This window comes from Hetaerina americana, unplaced genomic scaffold (genome assembly GCF_022747635.1).
Source record: "Hetaerina americana unplaced genomic scaffold, ioHetAmer1.1.p SCAF_6, whole genome shotgun sequence".
Classification (NCBI taxonomy): Eukaryota; Metazoa; Arthropoda; class Insecta; order Odonata; family Calopterygidae; genus Hetaerina; species Hetaerina americana.
The window spans coordinates 63790686-63803928 of record NW_027287205.1 but is presented as its reverse complement, the minus strand read 5'-3'; positions in this window follow the sequence as shown (position 1 = coordinate 63803928).

The following is a 13243-nucleotide window of genomic DNA, read 5'->3' as shown; positions in this document are numbered from 1 at the left end:
GTGATGATAGAGCTCACCCAGTACTAAGCCCGACGGCGTGTGTGATTCACACATCAGGGTAGGGGGGCCAGTTCCTTTCCCTGTACCGATTGTGGTTTTCCAGGAAGATATGGTGCCCGGAAAATAACATGACTTAGGGAAGATGCTGGTGCCCGGAGAGGCTTACCCGGGAATCGAACCTGGGCAGTAGTCCAACGCTTTCCCCAGGACCACCGCGACCCACACGTATACAGCTATAGTGTGGGTGAAGCAGAATGGCCTCCCTAGTTTTAACCAATCACTTAAAAGCCCGCAGGTAAGTAAACGGAGTGGGAGTAGTGGTGCTAGCTGGGAGAAGAAACGCCATTTTCAGTAGCTACCATGCAGTGGTCTGATGAGCATCCAGGCTTTGTCGTAGAAACATTCTTTAAGAAAAATGATAGTGTGGTGGCGACGCAGAGGGCGCTGTGATCTAGTGGTGAAGCGAATTTTCACCTCTCTGACTAAGTTAATAAGCAAAATTTTCGTTACTGGGTGGCTGACAACCCTCGCGAACTTCACCCAAGACCTCTTCATAGACCCAAAGTGACAGTTTGGTGCACTGTGTCCTCCATAGGCATTATTGGGCCTTACTTCTTCGAATTTCGAGGTTCGACTGTTACTCTTGACTCGGTGCGCTATGTTGAGATGCTGGAGAACTTTTTACTCCCTAAAAAGAAAGAGTATGGAGAGGAATATGACACAAAAGCATTTGGTTTCAACAGGATGGTGCCACGGCTCATACCACCCGTCGATCACACCAAATCCTGCAAGAATAATTTCCCGGCCCTGATATCCTATGAAGGGATGTTCCATGCAACCCTCGCTCCCTGGATTTGAGCCCAGGAGATTTTTTTTTTCGAGATATCTCAAAGCTGAGGTTAAAAAAGTTTGCCCTTGGAAGCTCTTAAGGAGGCCGCTACAGATGTCATTGCTGGAATAACGCAAAATATGCTGAGAAGTGTTTTCGAAAACCTTTTTGAAAGAATCAACATGTGCATCACTCACCTAGGTCGTTAATTGGATGAAATAATTTTCAAAACCCAATGAAAAAAAATAACATTGATTGCAGTTTTCAAAAATAAAAATGTTTTTTAATTATCTCTGTTGGTTTTTCACAATTCACCCGTAAAATCAGAGTGTCCGTTCTGCCTCACCCTATGTATTGACAGATAGAGTGATTGGGATAGATTTTCGTACCATTTGGTGAAAAGAGGATTTAAGCCAGCAAAGCTTGGTATCTTTGGGGGATTTTGACGGTTGTTGCCTCCAGTTGCGAGATTGGAAGAGGAGGGTCGTCGTTTTTTACGGGAGCAGATAGAAAGGCCGAAGAACAGTGCTCAAAGTACGCTATGGTGGTACAAGTTAAAATGCAAGCAAATTTCGGTTTGAGGAAAATGAAAATCCCTAAAATATAACCGAAATAAAGGAGAAATTTACTTTAGAGTGAGGTTCGGGAGTGTAGATGAAGTGACGAATTGAATTTTATTCGCGCTTCAACGAAGTTAACATTGTTAGAAGTTTAACGCTCGCGATTTAATGGAAATTTACCTGAAATTGGCATGACATCTCTTTACCTGCGCCCGGCTCCCTGGAATTAATTTCTCGTTGCGTTTGACTTGGATCTCTGGCTGTTGATTTATGCACGGAACAAAAAATTTGCCTTTGAAATGGTAAAAAATATTGACTGAAATCAAGTTTTTTTATCGTTTACGCGAGGAATGGGCGTGTGTCACTCCCTTTAAGGATGAGAGGAGGTCAAAAATTACCTTTATTAGGTTATTTAGAAGTTATTTTAAGTTTTAATTTGGGATTTTATACTCAATATATCAAAATATCATTTATTCGAGTAATGCTCTAATATTAACATGCACACAAATTATCCAAAGTCATCAAAATATGACAGTTATCCGTAGGAGCAATATAATTTTCACTAGTGAAACTATACGTCTAGAATAACATTGTCTTTTAAGTGAAATTTCCAATGAAATTTATAAAAGTCAAGCTCAATGATGTATCCAAAATTTGCTACAATAGAAGAAATTAGGTCAGCTTTGATCCAAGTGAGGACTATTGGACGGTATTTGATTTCACACGGAACTAAGGCAGTTAGCAGTTAGAGCTAAGAATCATCAATAAAGGTAAATACAAAAAAATGCGAATTATCCTAAAGCTAGATCATCCGTTGAACCCAACAGTACAAATCTCAATGCATACCTTGGGCCAGACATCTGAGATGCTGCATGAAGAATATACTTGGCAAATGGCGAAGCAGAAGCCGAGCTGGTGATTAACTCCCAAGTTTATAGATCGAGGAGCTGAGTTGAGGACACTAGAAAATAAAGCTTTTTCGCGCCTAAAAGGGCACAATGTGATTTGCATTTTCCTTTACTCCAACTTCGATGTCGCTGAAAAATAGTAATTTGGGCAAGGATTAATATACTGAAAGAATTTGAGGAATATTTTATTTCTGTTTCTGGAAATGTTATGACATAAATCACGAAAGATGGCATAATTTAAAATTTTACCTGTGTTTCAACAGACTTTTAAATGTAGTTTTAGGTAACTTGTATTTTCCATTTGGAAAAATTTGTCAGCGATGAAGCTCTTAGTGGAAGTGTTCACCACCCGTTAAGTGCGTACAATGGATTTACCTGTTATGTGGCTCCAGGATGCATTGGAAAGACTCCTTTGAGATCCTTAAGAAGTCGTTGTCATTTGAAATTCATGCGAATGACCCAGTTCTTTATCCGACATCTTTGACTTCATTATTCTAACACTGAGAAGTGGGTTCATGGTGTTGATCTCCTACAATTTCTTCTGGAAATTTTCTAACGACTGGTGGATCTCGGATGCTAGCCATAAATATTTTCTATGGTTATTTTGCCTATCGTTTAACCTCAATCCTAGGAACATACCTCAGGTGAGACTTTCCGTAACGTGACTCCTATTCCGTGGCAATAAACTCATTACAATAATATCACAGCATTCATTTTCCACTCAGGATACTTGAATACTAACCTGATTTAATTTTGATTTGATTTTACTACACTCTTTTGCGTTGCATCAACTAATTTCTTATATATTCACTCCAGCATGTTCTTAAATGAGCGTAGGTACCAGAGCCGCCATGGTTCTCGGTGGTGGTCTGCAACTACTAGGACGGAGACTGTGTACGGAATAGTTTCGTCTTCAATCACTGCCAGAGGTTTTCATGACGCTGCAAGTTTTAGGCTTCATTTTTAACTCTTCGTCTGACATTCAAGGTGCTGCAAGCATTGCCGAGTGTATTGGAAATTCAGTGTGGTGGATATGGGATGAGAATCAATATGAATAAAACAAAGGTTATACGATTTTCTAGAAAGAAAAAGGCTAAGCTAAACATTAAGCAGGTAGAAGAGTTTACGTATCTCGGAAGTGTTTTGGGCCAACACGGTCAAAGTAGTAGGGACGTAAGGAGAAGAATTGCGCTGGGCAAAGATGCTTTCACAAAGAGGGAATCAATGAGATGGACTTTGAGTAAGGATGCTAAGAAAAGGCTTGTAAAAACTTTGATATGGTGCGTAGTTATGCACGGCGCGGAAACATAGTCACTGAAGCAGGAGGATAGACGTAGACTGGAGGATTTTGGCTGGATTCGAACCATCAATTTCCGGGCGAGTGGTTTAGCCAGTTAACTAGGCGTCCTTTTATGCTGAAATTATGGGGGCTCCATAGAAACAAGGTGTAATAATCAATGATACCGTACATGCAATATCACAGATATTCGTACCGTGCGGATAGGCCGGGATCGAATCCCGGTTCGGGTGAATTATTTTTATCCTTTGAAATTACTGAATTTTCCTGTTTTCTCCTGTTCTTAATCAAATGTGTAAATTCTTAATTACTTTGATGTTAGCAAACATTCTTATTTTTTATTAATCATACCTATTCTGATATTTATTAAGTGCTGACTTACCTTTGTTGGCGACCTGGGCGAGGTACATATGGCGAGATGCAGCCGACCAGATTTATTCCAGATCTTTCCGTTCGTCATCCAGCCTCTTTCTCATGACTTAATGGAAGTCTATTAATTACCGCCTTTGGTGTTTTTCATTTCCTCAAATTTTAGCTAAGTTACTGCACAGAGCGAAGAGTAATGCCTTTGGGATGGAAATGGCGAAATCCTTCCTGAATATTAAGACAAAGTGAAGAGAAAAAGTATTTTGCGAAACTTTATGGCAGAGTATAATTGCATGCAAGAACACTAAAAGAAAAGGATTTTGTGCAATAGTAAGAAAGGAGACTATATCATACTGAATTTGATGTTTGAGTAAAGGACTTCAGAGCCAAAAAGACAAAAAGAGTCGAAAGTATGCACTCGGAATAAATAAAAAAATCAAATTAATAGACTTTCAAATAGCTATAACACCCATGATGCGATATTTCTACCAATTAGAGGGGAAATACCGCTGGCCTTAATGAATAATGCAATTGTCACTATGCCAAAAAGAGGAAGGTAAAAATATATACAATAAAGAAACAATCTGATGTCTCATGAATGGTAAGCTCTGGAAAGAATGGTATTATTATCAAAGAATAGAGAAGAAAGTGGAAGAATTATGGAGTGGTGAAAAGTTTGGATTTAGATTTAAGATTGATACAGATACGCCATGGATAGAGTGAAGGCAGCATTGATTTAACTTGGTGAAATCAGTAAAGAAGCGAAAATGGAAAAGGAGGAAGGGAAGTAAATGATACTAGCTATTGCCATTCGATTTTCCATTGCTGTTTAATATGTGTATGGAGAAGCCGGTAAATTAGATTGAGGAAAATACAAGATATGGTGTGAGATTTCAAGTAGAAAGGATAGGTACACTGCGATTCGTGGACAACAGCAGCACTAGGAGAGAAGAAAGAATACATTGCAAGGAATAAGATGCCCCTGGAGGTGGGGTGTTAAAATTACAACCTCAAGGTAGACAGATTGGAGCGAAAGTCGCCAGTCGGACTAGGAGATTTTCTTACCTGGTCAGGTTAGAAGATCTCCTAGTTAGACTAGTCAAGAAAATCCAAGTCTTCTGGAAAATTTCCAAGTGACATACATTGGAATAAGTGGCGGAATTTTTATCTTTAGGTAGAAGGCTCATTAATGATGAAGAATTAGTTATGTCAAAGAAGGCTTTCTATCAGAGGAAACAATTAATAACGGCAAATAGTAGTAGCAGAGACCTGAATAAGCGACTCGTGGCATGGGGGTGATTCGTGGCAAATAGTTTAGCCTCGTAAACTAAACAAATATATCACATAGCAAAGTGGCGCTGCATCAAAAATGGATGTTGATCCAAGGCTGGCGTTATCACAGCAAAAGGTCAAAATTGGAAGAAATTGTATCAGTTGTTATATAAAGACAAATAGTTATAATTACATATCCTAGTTACTTAAAAATAATATGGTTTAGTCACGCTGAATCGTTTCTAAACATTGGTATGATAGTTATTACCATTTTGAAAGATATGGTTAAGAAGGAAAGGAAGCATTTAGGGGTAAGTTTTATGGGAAGGCTCGGGGAGAATTTCGAAGAAAAAGTGATTGTGAATGCTTCATAAAGGGAAAATTAATATTCAAGAGGAGAAAAAGACAAAATAGAGAATATTTCGACTTCCATGGTGACTTTTGGAAACCATGGTTTCATCGCTCTATTAACATGATTGTACATGCCATGCAGAAGTGTTTTAGGATATCACTTAGACTATGTTAACAATTCAAAAGACCCTTAAACATTTATTAGGTAAAGCAGCAGTATTCCTCCGTTGCAAATTATTTCCGAGAATTTAGAATTTCTAAGAGGTTAATTTCATGAGAACAAAGTTATTTCATTTTACGGCCTATTTTTTATGTAATTCAATTAGTTAACTTCTTGAAACATGAAGGTTAGGGAAAATCATGTCAGTGAGAAGGGAAATTGCCTATGCTATGATAAATTTTCGCAAAGACATCAAATGTTCCTTTCATTTTCTTTTGAAACGATGACATTTAACATTGGACAATTGGCGACCTTTACTATTTGGTCGTTGTCAGTTAGGTTGGAAATTAAGAACGTCGTATTCCTATTCCACTTATTCCGCGCCCTTATAAGGTAAAGTCATTTAATTCAAGAGAATAAAGAAGAGAAAAAGACTCCGCTACATGAAATAATCGAAGCAATGAACTAAATACAAATGAGCACCCCGGAATTCTGTTTGTTATCCGTAGAAAAATATTGTACTGAATCAGTCGAAAGCACAGGTTAGAATATCTTAAATCTTTGATAAGAAAGAATAATCCAAATGTCAAAATACTTAATTCGCAGGTGAAGGAAGCCCAAATTTAATTTAAGAAACACAATTCAAACCTTTTGTACCCTTCAGAAAAAGTGGACATGACATCACGATTAATTATGCGAATGAAGTTTTCGCGAGCCCTAATCCAGGCCAGGTGACTTGACTCTGCCGTCATCCTCGGAGCGTTGTGTGCTGAGTCGAAAACTGTCGTATCCATATACTATTCGGATTGGCACAGGTGCCTTCTGATCGACCGACGCCTATTGTGTATCTAATTTTCCTTTAATGTTTGTTTAGTGCACTACCGGTTTCCAAGATTGTTTGAGAGCGTATCTTCTGACGCGATTGGAATTCCTTCCTTCCCTACGGATTCCTATCGCCTCTTCCGTCATCCAGTCGCAATATTCTCTGGATCTGCCCCGCGGATTTTCATAATCGATAGGGATGCGGCTGAGTCCCTCTAGAACACATTTTGCGAGAGTCAGGCCTATCCCGAAAGTGTCTGAATTGCCTCGTGGATATTTCCTGTACTCATATCCGAGTTTCATTGGTACGCCCTCTCAATTATATGTACTTTACAAGAAAACGTTGGCCATTGATTATCTGGCTTGCTGCTTGAATTGGGTCCTGTAAACAAAGGGCAGCAGGTTATATCGCATCTTATGTTATAATCTAGGTAATGTATTTAAGAGTTTGAAGGATGCTGAAACCTTTATAAAACGTAGGAGGAGGAATGGTTGGAAATCGAAGTAGAGCGAAGAAGAAAAAAGACATTTTTGTTTTATTAAAGGGAGAAATAAAAAAGATGACGCAGTTGTTACTAAGTTACTGCCAAGGAAGGGGCAGCGTTTACTTATATTGCTCAGAATTAGTTCAAGAGTCTACGAAGAATGTGCATTATATCCTAGGGTTATTTAAAGCCTAATATTTGATTCAACTGTCTTCAAATGAAGTACCCCTGGATGAAACGCGTTTGCCAATATTTTCATCTATTTTCATGCCAGAGTTTGTATCAACAATGCTCTTTACAGCGGAGGAAGGCCCAATTAAATGCACATGTGACTCTGCAGCACTGATGCTTCATGCACCGAAATGCCATGCAAAATGTTGCCCAAACTCCCTCAAAGAGTTGGACTAATTGATTGTTGAATTTGTCATTTACTGGAATGCAATGAGAAAACAGATTGAAAATTAGTGGGATTGGCTTTGTAAACACTTACCTCAATTCCAGTGCTCATCCCGAATCGTAACAATTGATGAATATTTTGGAGAGTAAAATACACCGTTAATTTTCTCATTACTTATCAGATACTCGAATCAATAATGTGTTGTTCAGTGAGTGTAATATACTATTTCTATGGAAAAATAGCTATCTTACTACACTAAACAAATAGAAAATATTTGGTCGCAAAATAAAATTTATTCTCTATGCATGTATTATTCTTCCGTTTTTCTTAGAACAATTTAGTTATGCTACTAAAAATAGTGCACTTCGTGAGTTTTCCTATGCATAATGTGAATTTCGTGACAGTAGGGCTCGTCCTAAAGCATTAAATTTCACAGAGGTACTAATGAAACATATTTTTTTTGGCTATACTTAGGTGATTTTATATTACCATAATGCTGTTGTCGTAGCTCTCTCCATACGCCATAGGCATTTGCCATGCGTAAAATCCATTCCATAGTCCCGATAATTAATCCGTTTCACACTGAAACTTTACATACAATTATCTTTCGTAACATCTCAAAGTGGAAAATTCGAGGCATTTAAACGTGTTTTACAGATTAACCCTATTGACATTATTACGCCGGGTTTGTTGGACCCTGTTCTTCCAATTAAAACCTCGAAAATACAGGGACATATGGTGCCAGGTGTTAAAAATCACGAGGTCACGTCATTGTTGATCTCTCCATTAAAAGGACTATCCACTAATTGCCAATGTAAAGGCTACAGTGTTGAATTTTCGAACATTTGATTAAATTCTTTTAGTGTGTGTCTAAAGCAGATCCCTAGTGAAAGAATAAAGTAATTTTTATGGGTTTTATTCGGTATTTTCCCTTTAGCAGGGATTTCATATGAAATGAAATAATATTTTTGCGGAAATTCAGGGAGGGACCGTGATTGCACACGAAGAAATAATTTTCATCTCCTTCAAGAATCAAACTTCTATGGATGAAATAACGTGTGTGTCGAGAAAAAATTTTAATGGATTTTACACGTGAAAAAGAACGCATGGTTCTTATTGGTAACAGTGTTTTAATTTAAAACCATGTCGAAGGATCGGAAATATTTTCTTTAGATATATTCATTCATTAAATTTGATTTTGTTTGCTCATGAAGGTGGCCTGAAGCCAATTAATTGATTACTATTAATGGAAATGTCTATCAAATGTATCATTACATATATGTATTTGGTGGCTACACACAAAACCCAAAATTGTAATTGATCAATTATTTTGATGTGAATAACAAAATATTCCTTTCAAATTTTATCAAATAATGTTCATATATGCCCACAACACAGCTTTTTAGCTCTGATAAGCCTTGTTCCAAAGGATGAAACATGAGTTTTGTACTTCTTAAAGATACGGGAAATGAAAAAATTAGTAACCTTGTGATTCCACTGAAAATTTATTACGATACGACCCGGGTTTCGACGCTCAAAGTCATCTGCAGGTAGCTAATTCAGCGGCATTTGATTTCAACGATGAAAGAATATCATAAAAGTTCTCTTAGGGTTTATAAGGTTAACTACAGTAGAGGATTTGGCTTTTCAGTTTTAAATGTAATTTTTAGAAATTAAATTCCAGACTTCTAATGAAGGATAATGTTAATGTGGCATTCATTTTCCAATTTTTAATTTAAGTTTGCTATTCAGACTTTATTCTATTTATTTTTAGACATGTTGGCTCATAAAAGAGGAGTTTTTGATGTAGTGGCATATTTTATGTACCATTTTATATTTTTTATTGTAGTGTAATATAGCTATTGGTTGATTGTTTCATTCTTTTTGAAAAAGTATGCTTTAACTGTAGTAAAAAGATATAAATGTTCGGCAGAAGATGATCCATGGAGCTCCTATAATAAGTCGAATTCTGTGACCCATTTCAATGATTCAGTTTATGACTGGTTAGGGTCATTCGTCATATTCTGTTCCTCGAATATAACACATTAAATGAAAGAAAACATGCATTCCATTTGTCATATAGACTCCGCATTCATTTGCCTTTATCCCAATTATACAACAAGTTATTAAAAATTTAATGTTTAATGACATGTTGTTTAATTCGGATAAACGCAGGGATAATTCTCATCTCTTCAATAGCGAAAACCTTTAAAATTTCCCATTCCCACCTTGTCCATTTCATCTCTGTATTAATTTGCGTACATCCCAGTACGTATAGCGTATACTATACCTCATGTGATCGAGATGAATTACATCGCTTGAAACCTTGAGCTACGCAGTCCTTGATGAAGACAACGGTATTCAAGTCTAATGCTCATAATCTTTTTACTATCAGTATTTTACCGCATTAAATAAGTTTCCGATAGACACAATACCACAATACCTTTCCTAGGCTCTCCTAACAAAACTCGCAATTAAATGCGACCCTATAGTAAACTATTCTGCAATTCCATGTAATTTCTTCATTTCTCCCTTGATTCCGTCCAAACTTCCCTATGCTAATCCTACCCCTTACTTGCCTAACTTTCTACCCTATATCACAGTCTTCAGCATCCCATTACCAACCATAAAGGTCTACGAGTATTCCCGTCTTTCTGCCCTCTTTGGATTTTAACCAACAATCCCTCTCCTCTCCAACGTAGCTAGCACGTTCTAATTACTTTTTCTTTCTGTCCATTGCATCGTTTCTTTTCTTCTCCGCATCCATATTTTAAAAGCCTCTAATTTCCGGTTATCATCCTGCTCCATGGCCTTGTGTCTACTGGAATTGTTGTTTTTATATCCCGATTACTTGGACCATTTTGATCAAAAATACTTCCGAGATAGATGAAAAGTTCCATCTGCTCTTGTTTATGACGTACTAGGTTTCTATTTAATTTTCTAGTTTTTCGGCAGCATGAAATTTTTATTTATATCGATTCTCACTCCACAACCATCCCAAATTGGATTTTTAATATGCTCATAAAAGGATAACAACTAAACTAATGAAATAAAAATTATTTGTTTGAGTGTGTGTACGTATGCATTGAGATAAAGGCAGACGTTTCAGAATTTTCTTTGCCTATTGTAAAAATAAGAGGACTGAAGAGTTTTTTCTATGGCGGTTTTTTTAATGGATGCAATAAATGACTATAATCCTACCTTCACTCTCCCATGGACTGCAACCTTGACGTGGTGAACCTGCTAGTGCGATCCGATGACCCATAGAGCTGTGCCGGTTGGAGCAGTGATAATTTATCCTAGTATGGTGCACATACCAGGCCGGTCGAAAGTTAAAAGCCAAACGAAAGGTAGTCCACGCGGCGGCTGTTATTCATTGAGGCGGTTGCAAAGGCGTCTGACTGCAAGGGGCTGCCATTGAGTGATGTGGTCGAGGAGGGTTACAAGAAAATACCTCAATTAACATTTCAAATTACTGTACAAAGAATATCAGTCCTGGTAACTACGGGACTCGGCCGTGCCGGCCCTGAGTCGTGCCCAGAAGCAGGAGAGGCAATGTTTCAGCGGTTCATAAAACCCTTGCAAAGTAAAACAGACAACAGCAGAACAGAATTTGAAGAAGTAGAAGACCGAATAAGTTAGAATAGGAGCTTGGAATGTTGCGACAATGTTGAGGACAGGAAAATTAGAGAATATTAAGCGAGAGATGGATAGAGTAAATATAGATATTTTAGGAAAAGAGAATCAGTATAAATAAAACAAATGTTTCATGCAATTTTTCAGAAAGACAAAGGCTAAGCTGAATATAGAACTCGGAGGGCAAAAACTAGAGCAGGTGGAACAGTTAACGAAAATCGGAAGTATTGTAGACAAAAATGGTCAAAGTAGTCGGGATGTAAGGAAACAATTTCACTTGGCAAATTGGCTTTCACAAGGAGGAGGGAGTTGATGACTGGAACGTTGAGTAAGGATCTTAAGAAGTGACTCGACGAAACTTTGATTTGGAGCGTAGTTATGTACGGGAACATGGATGATAGAAGTAGTAGTTTTTGAAATTTGGGTGCGGAGAAGGATGGAGAAGATGAAATGGACAGTAAGGAAACCAAATGAGGAGGTGCTGGGTATGGTGGTCGAGGGGAGGGAATTATTGGAAGAAATCATGAGGAGGAGGAATATATGGATGAAAACCATATTGATCGGCAGGGGAATGTTGAAGACGGCAATAGAGTTTTTTTATACTTTCGTATAATCTATGTTCATCTAAATTCTAATTTAATCAGCTAATACTTATAATAATATTAGTTTGCATATGGATATGAACATAATTACATCAAAAATATTAGCACGACAATGAACTGAGGGCAATTCAAAAGTGGTTCTGAAAATACTTCAATTTTTGTTGAAATCTAATTAATTCAGTTCAAAACTGTATCGGTGTTTCTCAGCCATCCAAAAACTCTATCTATTTGAAGCATGAAATGATCGCTTCTATTAATTAATTTTATTTATTCTACGGGTTATTTTTCTCGATAGGAAATTTTGAGGCGATTATTTTACCTCAAAAACACATCCGTCCTAAAATATTTTATTTTCCATCTTAAAAATAGCATTTCCGTCCCTGTAAAGGATATTGAAAAATGGCATGCTTATTTATGAATAAAAGTTAATTCTAGTTTTATCTTTCATAGATTAATTGCCAAAACTTGAAAAAAATGTGGCAACACGAAAAATTGCCGAATAGTTCATTTGACTCGCATCATTTGCCACAAACGCGCCACAGTTTTACTCTTCCGCTCTGGACGCCTAAACTTGAACACTTTTAACCCTCGGTCACGGTCAGGGAGTAACAGTAGCATGAAGGGGGGGGGGGGGGGAGCGTAAAAAAATAGCGCGACGTATTTTTTCCCATCTGGTACGACGCCTTCTATCTTGTCCGGCGCCACAACCCTATATTTCGGGTGCACAACGCGTGTATACTAGCACCGACTACCCTTTCGTTTCAGTCCTACGAACCCCCACCTCCCTAGAGCAGTGGGAGGAGACAGTGGAAGGGGGAACCACCTTCCCGTTTTCCACTCATCCCTTCCATCCTTGGACGCCTCATCCCATTCATTTCCACCTACGACATAGTAAGTCACGTAGACACCGATCCGCCGGCCTCCGCCCCCTTCCCATTAAAGCCACAAGTCACATGACTTTCCATGCGCACCGGTACGGAGAGAACATGTGCAACTCAATTCTCTCCCCGTCTCCTCTGTCTTTCTCTTCCCGTCTCTCTCCCGCTCCCTCTCTTTCTCTCTCTCAGAGAGCACAGGGCCACGAAGAGGATTAGAAACTACGAAGCTTTAGGGCAGTAGGTCGAAAGGGTAAGGTATCGTGAGCAAGAGAGAAGGGGTTGAAGGCCCGCTGCCAGTTCTCCAGGATCCGACTGTTATTCCGCCGAGTCAGAGCAATTTCGATGCATGAGGTAACCCCCACGATTACGGAAGGTTTTCGGGTGCGGCTAACAAAAACAATAAAAAAAGGATTTATTTAAATCTGCATATTGCTTGAAAAAATCTTTCCCCAAGTGAATCGACATTGATTACATCGGCGAGATCTCCACTATTGATTCGACATGGGCGTGAAGGTCGGAAAAATATTCTGTGAAATTTTATTTTTAATGCCCTAAAAATAGAATTTGGAGAGAATTCATGGCGTGAATGCAGTTGTGTTCATTTCATAAATATTTTTGCGTTACTTCGCTGCTTGAGAAATCTGATTTTAGATTGATAAACAATATCCTTGATGCTTACC